This window comes from Lontra canadensis, unplaced genomic scaffold, assembly GCF_010015895.1.
Source record: "Lontra canadensis isolate GAN:19392208 unplaced genomic scaffold, GSC_riverotter_1.0 scaffold31, whole genome shotgun sequence".
NCBI classification, from domain to species: Eukaryota; Metazoa; Chordata; class Mammalia; order Carnivora; family Mustelidae; genus Lontra; species Lontra canadensis.
In genome coordinates, this window is record NW_022631025.1 from 4,460,925 (window position 1) to 4,474,624 (window position 13,700).

The 13,700-nt window shown below is 37.4% G+C and overlaps 1 protein-coding gene across 5 annotated transcripts in view; it reads right to left on the bottom strand.

The window, feature by feature from the left end:
- The window catches only part of RIC1 (RIC1 homolog, RAB6A GEF complex partner 1), a 150,573-nt gene that overhangs the window by 126,217 nt on the left and 10,656 nt on the right, over positions 1 to 13,700 (bottom strand). The gene's annotated exons all lie outside the window — the stretch shown is intronic.

Consider the following 13,700-nt stretch of genomic DNA (forward strand, 5'->3'; position numbering starts at 1 on the left):
ATATAGGTTAGTAATCACCCTCCAGGCAGATGGCCCACTGATACACATCTGAAGGGTCTCATGACTAAGGTTTTACTCGACAGTAGTAAACGATCTCTTTTGACCATCTAGCCCCTCAAGGTCCTAGAAACCTGGCTTGCAAATTCCTTAGAAACTACGCTCTCCCTAACCCCCTCCCAACTTGAAAGTATATAATCAACCACTCCTCACGACCCCCGTGCAGCCCTTTCCGCCTACAGGTCCTGTCCCCATACTTTAATAAAACCACCCTTTTTGCACCAAAGATGCCTCAAGAATTTTTTGACTGTTCACTCCAAACTCCAACTTTTTAAAATATTTATTTATCTGAGAGAAAGAGAGAGAGAGAGAGAGTGTGTGTGAGCGCGTGAGCACGGATATGTGTATGTGATGGGGAGAAGAGAAAGAGGAAGCAGACTCCCTGTTGAATCCCAGGACTGTGGGATCATGACCTGAGCCGAAGGGAGACGTTTAACGGACTGTGCCACCCAGGCACCCCCAAACTCCAACACGTTCACATCAGTACCTACGAAACCATACTGATATAAATAACTGAGTAAATCAGAGTAAAGGGTGAGCTTCTCCTTACATCAGAATTCCAATTATTAAATGTGTAAGTTAAAAGGACATAGAGATTTATCCTTAGGTAAACACCACATAGTAACAGCTGCAGACAAGATCCAGCGATGGATGCTAAAATCAGAAAGCACAAGTTTCAGGGAAAAACAGGATATGCACAGTATCTCCCAGAAATTACTTTTTAACTACAAAAGACAGTAACTTTACAGTGAAGAAATCTCAGACACCACGTGATCAAGGTCACATATCAGCAATAACCACATATATGAACACTATGAACTCTGTGATACGATACACTAAGGAGAACATATTTTTCTGGTATTTTTTCCAAAAATACTTAAGCTTATCCCATTCATGAGAAAATAAACCCAACCTGATAGATTCCACTAAATAACTAATCACTACTCTTCAAAGAGATCAAGAGGTCATAAAGGACAAGGAAAAACTTAAGAATATTACAGAATGGAAGAGACTGAGAAAAAATAACCACAGGCAATGTGGCATAGAGAACAGAAGTCTAGAACACACAGAGAACATCAGGAGAAAAATTAAGGAAACTGTCAATGAGATCCATACTTTAGTTAATAATACCGTACTGATGTTAAATCTTCCTTATAATTAGTGCCACATGAAAGATATGCAAGAACAAAAACAAGTACATACTCGATGATTCCACCTTACATAAAACTTAGAACAGGCAATCCAGTCTGTAGCAAGAGAAAGCAAGGGGATGAGTGACTGCCTGGAGATGGAGGAAAATGGGAAGCTGGGGTGATGGTTTGATGAGTGTATACAAGTCACATCTAATCAAATTTACACTGTAAACATGCAATTTATTTCATGTCAATTATACCTCAAAATGTTTAAAAAGTTAGACAAGTTATCTTGGATGGTCCTTTTAAAAACTGAAAAGAAGAAAAACACACTTAGGGATACCTAGTTACAATCTGTTGTAAAAACCTCGAAGAAAAGCCTGAACTACATAGAAGGGAGGAGGGACAAAAAGCAAAGAGCCTGATGTGGGGCTTGATCCAAGGACCCTGAGATCATGACTGGAGCTAAAGGCAGAGGCTTTAACCCACTGAGCCACCCACATGCCCCTATACTTATTTTTCATGATTTTTGATATCTTTGACCAGTTTATGTGAAAGATTTTTTAATGCTGGTGACAAAGACATTAACCAACTCAATCAGAAACGCAGATTTTAAAATAGGTTTTGTAATTATCAGTAATGACAATTTGCCTACTGAATTAATAAATGTAGAAGAGTTGAATAGTGATATTTAATCACTAACTTAAAACCACATTTGAGCATTTACTACTAATTTTTCATTTCTTAACATTTCAATACTTACACATTTTATAAACTTTTCATTTCTAAAAGTAAGTAACGTATCTAATTTGGGAGTCAGAAAGCAAAGCAAGTCTGAGATTTTTACTCTGCTTGCACCTATATCAAAACAAAAGAATAACGTGGGCTTATAAAACTAAATTTTTAAGATTATTTTATTTATTTATTTATTTGACAGAGAGAGAGAGAGAGAGATATCGAGAGATCACAAGCAGGCAGAGAGCAGAGGAAGCAGGCTCCCCGCTGAGCAGAGAGCCCGATGCGGGGCTCGATCCCAGGACCCTGAGATCATGACCTGAGCTGAAGGCAGAGGCTTAACCCACTGAGCCACCCAGATGCCTCTAAAACTAAGTTTTTATATGAAACAGAAACAAGTGGTCTTCAGTCTCCCCTCTCCTCTGGTGACTGACATTGTGCACAAACCTCAGTACTACTTTGACTGTAAGTAGCAGAAACCAACATGTTTAAAGGCCCCCACATCATTGGCTTTACCAAAAAGACAATCTAGGCTGCAATTCGGTCCTTACAGCGTGCTTCTGGTTCTAAATACATGTAGACCCAGAGTCGTCCGTTAGGTATTTCCTTATAACCCATGACAATAGAGAAAATAGGGTCCCAAGATTATGTATGAATCTTTTTGTATAAAATTTCATGCTATTAAAACAGATCCTTACTAATTCTGTTACAGTGACTAATATCCTAAGTTTTATATTCCTTAAATATCCCTAAGAATAACCACATTTATAAATTCTTAGTAATCTACCACTTCAAACAGTTGTTTCCAGAGACTGCTGATTTTAAGCTGATTTTTACGTCTAAATAAGGTATTAAAAAAAGTATACAGAACAAAATGAACACTGGCAAACCCACCATCCAGCTACAGAAATGATTCACTATCAATAACTTGAAGCCCAAGTGCCCTTGCCTGATTATATGCAACTGTAACTCACCAAGATATAATCACTTTCTTCAATTTTGTGGTATCCCCACTCTTCTGTAATTCATTCACTTCCTGTACTGAGTATACCACAACTTATTTGCCCTCTTCTTGATAAAAACATTTGAATTTAGAAATATGACTTTTTTCTGATTAAAAAGAAATTCCAAAATGAGAAATGTTGGGGTGGGGAGGGGTCCTCTGACCATACAAAGTCCAATTCAATGCACTGTGTAAGTTGAAAAACTTGATAAATACAACTGTCACTATTGTTATTAAACTAAGGGAAGTATGCTACATGTATGTTCTTAATAGAACAGTGTATCTATAATGTTTACATGCTTCTTAGTATTTTTAGTTGGGTTTACGGTAACAGCCATACTTGGTAATTACCTGTAAAAGACTCAAGACCGATCTTTTAAATTTTATATGACATCCTGTTTTCAGAAATAGCTCATCAGAGATTACATAACAATTTAGGATGTTCTATTAGCTTCCTAGGGCAGCTATTACAAATACCAAAAATTGGGTGCCTTAAAACAGAAATTTAAATCCAGGAGTCAGCTGGGCTGTTGACAGCTCTAGCAGTAACTCCTTCCTTATCTTTTTTTTTTTTTTTTGGCCTACAATCCTTGGCACACCTTGGCTTATAAATGCATCACTCAGGTCAAGTGGCCATCTTCTGCCTGTGTGTCTTCACACTGTCCAGCTTCTTTCACTTTGCATAATGTGCTAGGGTTCATCCATTTTATACCATGTACCAGTACAGTCTCCCTTTTATGACAGAGTAATATTCCCTTATATGCACAGAGCATGTTGTGTTTACCCATTCATCTGCTGATGGGACATCTGAGTTGTTTCCACTTTTTAGCTCTTGTGGTAAGTATTGCTATGAAGTTCATTTCTGTTTGAACAAGTTTCTCTTTGAACACCTGTTATCAACTGTTTTGGGGTATACACTTAGAAATGGAGTGGCACCTGGGTGGCTCAGTTAAGTGTCTGTCTTTGGCTCAGGTGATGATTCCAGGGTCCTGGAAGGGAGCCTGCTTCTCTCCTCCCTACCCCCCCGCCACCCAGCCACCCAAGCCCGCTCATGCTATCTATCTCTCAAACAAATAAAATATTTAAAAAGAAAAAAAAGAGAAATGAAAATGTCTGGTCATATGATAACTCTATGCTTAACTTTTTGAGGAACTATCAAACTTTTCCACCAGTAGCTTCAGGATTTTGTATTCTCACCAGCAGTTCATGAAGGCTCTAATATCTCTGCATCCTTATCAACACCTGTTACCTACTGTCTTTTTGATTGTAGCCATTCTAGTGAGTGTGAAGTGGTTGGTACCCTGTGGTTTTGATTTCCATTTCCCTAATGACTAAACCATGTTGAGAACCCTTTTATGTATTTATTGGCCATCTGTATATTGTCTTTAGAGAAATAACTATTCAAATCCATTGCCTATTTCTTTTTAAACTGGGATCACCAACTTTTAAAGAGGTTCTGCTTCAACATTTGAAATTTTAAGTTGTTTACTGGAATTCTTGTGTTTCTATAGTAAATTCATTATACACCGTGATAACGTTCCCTGGCCAGCTCAGAAAAGTCTACTTAGCCCACATATCCTGATAAGGAATACAACATAGCGGCTAAGAATACAGACTCTCAAGTCTGAATGCAAGATTCAAATACTGGCTCTGCCATTTACTAGCTTTATAAGCTTGGACAAACTACTTCTCCTGTGCTTCAGTTTCTACATCTTTAAAATAAACATCATAGTACGTACTTCCTTGGATCTCACTGCTGCAAAGATTGATAATACAGCATTTGGCAGAGGGCCTGGCACTCAGTAAGCACTATAAATATTTGTTGCTATTTCATTATTTAATATTTTAAAATCCCATTAAAAATACTACTGAACAAAACTCCCAATTATTTCCCTAAGATAATTTATGCAAAATTCCTGCTTAAGATACCAGTATATTCCCGCTAGCGCTTAGGCAATGACAACAAGATCAGTACCAACTCTGTGGCAGTATACAGCTTAGATCAAGGCAAACCACCAAATGCCTAGGGGGAAAGAAGGGCAGCAGACATACTATAAGTGGGCACAGGGCACTTTCTGGAATGACAAAAATATTCTCAACCTTGATTGGAACGGTGGCTATATAAGTAAATACGCTTGTCAGTTTCACTCTATGTAAATTTTACCTAAACAAAAAGAAGTCCAAAAGTAAATAAATAAGCCATCATTTCAGTATAGTGAGAGCTGTTTACAAAGGCAGGAAAGATTACTAATATATGTTAAATGATTTTCAAAAAGGCTTTCTGTTTGGTTGTTGACAGTCCATTAGGTATTGTTTTCAGCGCAGTTTCTTCTATTGATACTGTGTTAGTAATGATGAGCAATTTATTGCTTCCAAATTCCTCCACTTCCAAAATGCTATTTTCCTTCAGTATAACAGCTAATAACCGCAGCTCGTGTCTCAAACTCAACACCACTGCTCTTAGCGTTAAACTCAGATGAGCAACAGCATGTACACAAAGAAGGTAACAAACTTCAGCTAGTTCCTTCTCTCCTATATGAAATGAGTAATACTTGAGAAATGCATGATGCCCATTTTCAAGCTCCTGAAATCAGGCTGTTTTCTCTCCCACCCTGTTACTATTCTATATCCTGTGGAAAATTACCTCAATTAATCAGTGCTCTTAAATGGAAACACCTTTAAAATTAATTTCATGACTACAGTGTCCATAAAGTAGTCCCACTGGATATATCTAAACTTAAGCCTTTAAACATAATTTCCAATTTATAAGAAATATGAAAAATACACAAAAACATTAAAATTTAGACAAATCCAGAGTGTGGGGGTGGTCTACAAGGAAAGTGGCCTAATCTACTAAAAATAAAATAACACTGTACTGAAAAATGAGAGCAGGAGAGAAGACTATTCTAGGCTAAGCAACTAAAAAGATGTAACAACCCAATGGAATGCATGAACCTTGAGTACAGCTGATCCTTGAACACCACCAGGGTTAGGAGAGCCAACCCCCACAGCTGAAAATCTGCATGTAAGTTCTGACTCTTCAGGGTCGCACACGCGCGCGCGCGCGCACACACACACACACACACACACACACAGGAACCAAACAGCTCTGTCTCCCAAATGGCAAGAAGGCAACAAAATTAAATCAACAATTACATCTGCCTGCAGAAAAAAAGTTAATTTTTTCTAAATATATGACTGAAAATGGACTATTTGTGTCAATTTTACCCCATTAAGTCAAGAAAACAAAATCGCCTACCAAAAGTTAAAACACAAGGACTTAACACTATGGCAGAGCGAAGATGCTGGAAAATCTTCCCCCAAAGAACCACCATACAACTGTCAAAACAACCACTTCAAATATCTCGGAAAGGCAAATAAAATTTTAAGAAACATTTATTCATGAAAAACTGTTGAACTTCAGCTAAGAACGATGGGAACAGATGATGTTCTTTTCATGACTGTTCCTATTCTCTCCCCAAAGCTTTACTGGAAAGCAGCAGAACCACAGTATGGGGCTGTCCGTGAAGCAGCAGCAACTCTGTTAGGGGTGGGCTGCCCTGACATGGAGCAGAGGGCATCGCACTGTTTAGCACTGTCAGTAAAAATAGCAAATTCCTTGGAAGGTTGACAGTGCTGCTAGCCAAAGGATGCAGAGCTGCTTCGGGCAAAATCTTCCAGGGAGATCCTGGAAATGAGAAAGCCAGAGAGGGAAGAGAAAAGCCCACCACATAACCCTAGTTCAATCTGAGACAATATTTCTTCCTTATGAAGAGGAAAACCCAAAGGACCCAAGCCCTCCACTCATCCCTAACAGAGAGGCTGTGTAAATGCACAGAGAAGAGCAAAGAAAGGCCAAGCTCCCCCACACATCACTGGCTCAACGGAAGGCTATTCCCAAGAAAGTCACAGAAAGGCCCAGCAGGAAGTAAAAGCTGGACCTGACACACACAAAAAATGTCCTGAACTTTGCAAGCACTTCCCAACACACAGATTAATCAACAAAGAACAGAAACCTACTAGCTCAAGATGTTTCAGGTAAACATAGACGCAACCCATAGGAACCCACAGGAAACCAAAAATAAGAAAAAATAAAGCAGAGAAGTCAGTCAGTGGCTGCACATTGTAGGGGAGATTAATTTTACAAATTAAATCAGATACGTCATTAAAAAACAATACTAGAACACAAAATCAGCAACAATAACCCTGAGGAAACAAAGTATCTAAAATGTCCAATTATAAGCAAAAAACTGAAGATCTACAAAGAAACTGGTAAAGTGTAACCCAGACTGATGGAAAAAGAAACTATCTCTGAGTGAGCCTAGAATACCAGACAAAAATTCACAATAGTCATGATAAATATATTAAAGAAATAAAGAAAAATATGGCAATACCTCAAAAAGTGGGGAATCTCAATAAAGAGCAATAAAAAAGAACCAATTCTAAAAATTCTAAAATTTAAAAGTATAATAAGTGAAATGAAAGCTTCATTATACACACTCAACAGATTAGAGCAAACAAAAAATTTTTAAAAATATATAGCCATACAATGAATACTGTTACACTGAAAAAAAAATTATATATATATATACATATATATATATATCTCCATGAAGATAATTCAATAAAATTATCCAATCTAAAAATAAATTCTATCTATAAATTCTATTGAATAAATTCAATCTAAAAATAAAAAAATAATTCAATAAGATTATCCAATCTAAAAAACACAGAGAAAAAAGTCTGAAGTAAAGACAGGATCAGATGCTGTGGGGCAAGTCAAGTAAACTAAAATGTTACAAGGATTAAAAAAAAAAAAATTGAAGAAATAATGGCTGTGAATGCCCCAAGTTTGATAAAAGACATTAAGCCACAGATTCACAATGTTTGAAGTGGGATAAATACCTACATACATACACCACAAACTATTGAAAGCCAATAAGTAAATGTTGGAAGAACAAAACAACAACAACAACAACAAAAAGACTGATATACACAAAAGAACAAAATAGGATTAACAGCTGACTTCTCACCAGAAACAACGGAGGCCAGAAGACAATGAAACAAAATATATAAATGCCAAAACAACAAACAAAAAAACCCTGTCAGTCATGAATTCTATATCCAACAGAATTATTCTTCAAAACTGGAGGCAAAGAAATTTCCAGATAAACAGATTGAAAATTTGCTGCTAGCAAACCTGCCTTACAAAAATACTAAGCAATATCTCAGAAAAAAAAGAAATGACATCAAATGGCATGCAGAAAAAAGTTAACAAGCCTGAGACTGCTATACTAAAAAAGGCCTGAATAGAAGGTTGACCCTTAGCTGGCATCTGGAAACTTGGATTTGGGGAGGGCTCCTACTACTGTTTAACTGATACAAATAGCTAAATGTGCCTAAACTCTACAAAACACACGGCTTATGCTAAAACACCTGTTTTCCTTCAGGGCAGGGATAGGTAGAAAGGCCCCAGTAAAATCCTTTGGGTATGAGTCTATAATGAGCTTCCCTGGTAGTCAACACTGCTCATATACAGTCACAAAAATCTGATGCTGAAGAAATAAGCACATCTTACATGACTGCACTGAAAAAGACCTATTGAAAGCTTGCACCTGGTTCCAAGAGATTATCCCCAATGAGACTTACCTTTAGCAAATTTGCTTTGTATCCTTGTGTTGAAACAAATAAGAGACATGAGTAGGACTATATGCTGAGTACTATAAACCTTCCTAGCAAATCACTGAACCAGGTGGTAGTTTGCAGGCGGGGGCGCTATTGACGCAGATGGTAACTCAAATCCAAAGGAAGAAACACAGAGCTAAAAAAAATGTTAAATACACACATAAATATAAATACACATTTTTTATTTTTTTCTTTTAGTTTTGCTAAAAAATATCAGGGTTTATAAGACAATAGTTTTTAAAAATATGATTGAACCTTGAGTAATACAGATTTGAACTGTGAAAGTCCACTTACATGCAGACTTTTTAAAATAAATACAGTAATACATCTTTTATTCCTTACAATTTTCTTAATATTCTTTTCTCTGAATTATCTTATTGTAAGAATACAATATATAATACAACCTACAAAATATGTGTTGACCAACTGTTATCAGTAAGGTTTCCAGTCAACAGTAAGCTCTTAGTAGTTAAGTTTGGGGGAATCAAAAGTTATACATGGATTTATGATTGCACAGGGTCAGTGTCCCTAATCCCTGTGTTGTTCAAGGACATTATATAATACACCGTATTTCCATATGTTTACAACATACACAGATGTAACATATATGCAATATCTCAAAGAAGGTAACAGAAAATGAACAATGAGACACAAAATAAGTGAACAGATTACTTGAAGAGCACTATGAACTAAGTGGACCTAATACACATACAGATCACTCCACACAACAGAAAAACACACGTTTTTGCTAAGTCCACATGGAATATTCTCCAAGATGGGCCATAAATTGGGCCACAAAACAAATCTTAATAAACTTATGAAGACTGAAACAATCAAGAATATTTTTTCTGATCACAACACAATGAAACTAAAGATCAACAACAAAAAGAAAACTGGAAACTCACAAATTATGTGGAAATTAACACATTTTTTAAAAAATTTTTTAAAGATTTTATTTATTTGACAGAGAGAGAGAGAATGCACAAGCAGGGAGAGTAGCAGAGGGAGAGGAAGAAGCAGGCTCCCCCATCAGCAGGGAGCCCATTGTGGGCTTGATCCCAGGACCTGGGGATCATGACCCGAGCCAAAGGCAGCTGCTTAACAGACTGAGACACCCAGGCATCCCTAAGAAACACATTCTTAAACAACCAATGGGAAAGGAAAAAACTCACAAGGGAAAACAGAAAATACCTTAAATGAAAACACAAAACTAAAATGTATGGGATGCAACAAAAGCAGTGAAAAATGGGAAATGTACTATTGTAAATGGTTTTATTAAGTGAAAAAAAGGTCTCAAGCCAATCTCACGTCTTACAGGAATACAAAAAGAACAACTTAACTCAAAGCTAGAATAAGGAAATAGTAAAGATTAAAGAAGAGAGAAATAAAATGAATTAAAAAAATAAGAGAAAATTGGGGAACCTGGTGGTTCAGTTAAGCATCTGCCTTCGGCTCCATTCATGTGGGAAAGAGCCCCACATTGGTCTCCCTGCTCAGTGGGGAGCCTGCTTCTCCCTCAGCCTCTGCCCCCCATCCATGCTTGTGTGCTCGTGCCCTCTCCCTCTCATGCTAAGTGAATAAATATTTTTTTTAAAAAAAGAGAAAGAGAAAAATCAAAGAAATCAAGAATTGGTTCTTCAAAAAGATCAAGGAAATTATGAAACCTTAGCTAGACTAAGAAAAAAAAAAAAGACTCAAATAACCAAACTCAAAAATGAGAGAGAAGATACTATGAACTATATGCTAATAAATTAGATAACCTAGGTGAAATGAACAAATTCTTAAAAACACACAACCACCGGGTGCCTGGGTGGCTCAGGGTGTTAAAGCCTCTGCCTTCCGCTCAGGTCACTATCCCAGGGTCCTGGGATCAAGCCCCGCATCCGGCTCTCTGCTCAACAGGGAGCCTGCTTCCCTTCCTCTCTGCCTACTTGTGATCTGTCAAATAAATCAATAAAATCTTTAAAAAAAAAAAAAAAAAAAAAAACCACACAACCAACCAAGACTTAATCATTAAAAAAGTAGAACCCTGAATAAACCTGTAACTAATAAGAAGTCTGAATCAGTAACTGAAAACCTCCCAAAAAAAGAAGCCCAGGACCACATGGCTAATGGATTCTACCAACATTTAAAGGAATATTACCACCAATTCTTCACTCAAACTCTTCCAAAAAATTGAAGCTGGAACATTTACTAACTTATTCTATGAGTCAACATTACCCTGATACAGAAAAGAAAAGAAAACAAAACTATGTACAGGTCAATATCCCCAAAGAATACAGATGCAAAAATCCTCAACAAAACACTAGGAAACCAAATTTAATCCCATAAGAATTATAAACTATGACCCATGTGATTTATTCCTGAATGCAAGGATGATTCAACACATGAAAATCAATCAATGGAATGCACCACATTAACAGAATGAAGGAAACACACGTGACCATTTCAGTGAAATCAGAAAAAGCATTTGTCAAAACTCAACACCTTTTCATGATCAAAACATTCAACAAACTACAACCGAAGGAAACCACCTCAACATAACAAAAGCCATGTTTGAAAACCTATGGCCAATATTACATTCAGTGGTGAAAAACTGAAAAGCTTTTCCTTTAATGTCAGGAACAAGACCAAGATGCTCACTTTTACTACTTCCATTTTAAATAGGACTGGAAGTCCTGATCAGAGCAGTCAGTGAGGAAAATAAAAGGCATCCAAATTGGAAAAGAGTAAGTAAAATTATCTCTGGTCTCTAGTAACATGACCTTAAGCGCAGAAAATCCTACACTCCACATACAATTGTTAGAAGTGATAAACTTAGCACAATTTAAAGATATAGTATCCATATACAAAAGTCAGATGCATTTCTATGTAATAATGAACATCCAAAAATGAAATTAGGAAAACAAATCCACTTAGAGTAGCATCAAAAAGAATACAGCATACTGAGGATTAACCTTAACCAACGAAGTGAAACACCTGTACATTAAAAACCACAAAAATGTTGCTGAAATAAATAAAGAAGATGCAGATAAATGAAAAAGACCTCTGTTCCTGAATTACAAGATGATGTTAAGATGTCAATCCTACCCAAGGCAATCTTTAGATTCAATGTAATCCCTATCAAAATCTCAACAGCATGGGGGGTGGCAGGAATATAAAAATTCACCTTAAAAATTTGGGGCGCCTGGGTGGCTCAGTGGGTTAGGCCTCTGCCTTGGGCTCAGGTCATGATCTCAGAGTCCTGGGATCGAGCCCCGCATTGGGCTCTCTGTTCAACAGGCATAGGGGGAGCCTGCTTCCCCCCCTCTCTCTGCCTGCCTCTCTGCCTACTTGTGATCTCTCTTGCGCTATCAAATACATACATACATACATACATAATATGGAATCTCAAGGGATGCCAAATACTCAAAACAATCTTGTAGAACGAAAAAGAACAAAGTTGGAGGTCTCACACTTTCTGAATCAAAACTTACTATAAAACTATGATAATGGGGGCGCCTGGGTGGCTCAGGGGGTTGAGCCTCTGACTTTGGCTCAGGTCATGATCCCAGGGTCCTGGGATCGAGTCCTGCATCGGGCTCTCTGCTTGGCAGGGAGCCTGCTTCCTCCTCTCTCTCTGTCTGCCTCTCTGCCTACTTGTGATTTGTCTGTCAAATTAAAAAAAAACCAACAACACACAAAAACTATGATAATGAAAACACAGTACCACACAGGCATAAAGACTGACATACAGAACAAAATACAACAGAGAACTCAGGAATAAAGCCTTGTATGTACTGTTAAAAAAAATTTCATAAGGATGCCAAGAACATTCGGTGAGAGGAAAGAATAGCCTTTTCAACAGAAAGCACTGGGAAAACTTGACATCCACATGAAAAAACAAAATTTGACCCAAAAACTAACTCAAAATGGAGCACAGACCTAGAAATAAGAGATAAAACTGTAAAACTCTTAAAACACAGGATAAAAACTTTCAGACATTGAGTTAGGCAATGATACTCAACATCCCTTGCTATTACATAAATGGAAATCAAAACCACAATGAGATACCACTTTGCACCCATCAGGATGACTACCAACAATACGACAAAAAAGAACCAGTGTTGGTGAGGATGTGGAGAAGCTGGGACTCTTGTGAACTGCTGGTGGGAATGTAAAATGGTGCAGCTACTGTAAAAAATAATATGACGATTTCTCAAAAAATTAAACGCAGAATTACCATGCAACCCACATATTCCACTTTGGGATATATTCACCAAAGAACCAAAAGTAGGGGCCTGAATACTAACGTTCCAGCAACATTACTCACACGAGCCAAAAAACGGAAGCAACCCAAGTGTCCATCAATGAATGAAAGAATAAACAAAATATTGACACACAATATTATTCAGCCTTAAAAAGGAAGCAAATGTTAGTATATACAAGAACATAAAAGAACCCTGAAAACATGCCAAATGAAATAAATTTGTCAATAAAGGCCAAATTCTGTGTTTCCACAATGGTGGAATTCAGAGAGACAGAAAGTAGAACGGTGATTGCCCAGTAAGAGGACAAGGGAGAATCAGGGAATTATTGTTTAGTGGGGATGGAGTTTCAATTTGGGAAGAAGAGAAACATTTTGGGAATGGATGGTGATGGCTGCACAAAAATGTGAATGTACTTAAAGCCACAGAATTATACATTTCAAATTATTATAAAGGTAAATTTGTTATGCATATTTCACCACTTTAAAAAACTGAAAAGTAGGGACACCTGGGTGGCTCAGTCGGTTAAGCGTCTGCCTTCAGCTCAGGTTGTGATCCCAGGGTTCTGGGATCAAGTCCCATATCAGGCTTCCTCCAGAGCCTGCTTCTCCCTCTTCCTCTGCCTGCAGCACGCCCTCCCTCTCTTTCTCTGTCAAATACGTAAATAGAATCTCAAAAAAAAAAAAAAAAAACCAGTAATAAGCAAATCCAGTTATGGAATGAATAAGTGACAGGGATAAGTACAGATAAGGAACATAGTCAATGATACTGTAATAGGTTGTAAAGTAGCTACACTTGTGGTGAGCATAGCATAATGTATCGAGACGTTGAATCAATCAC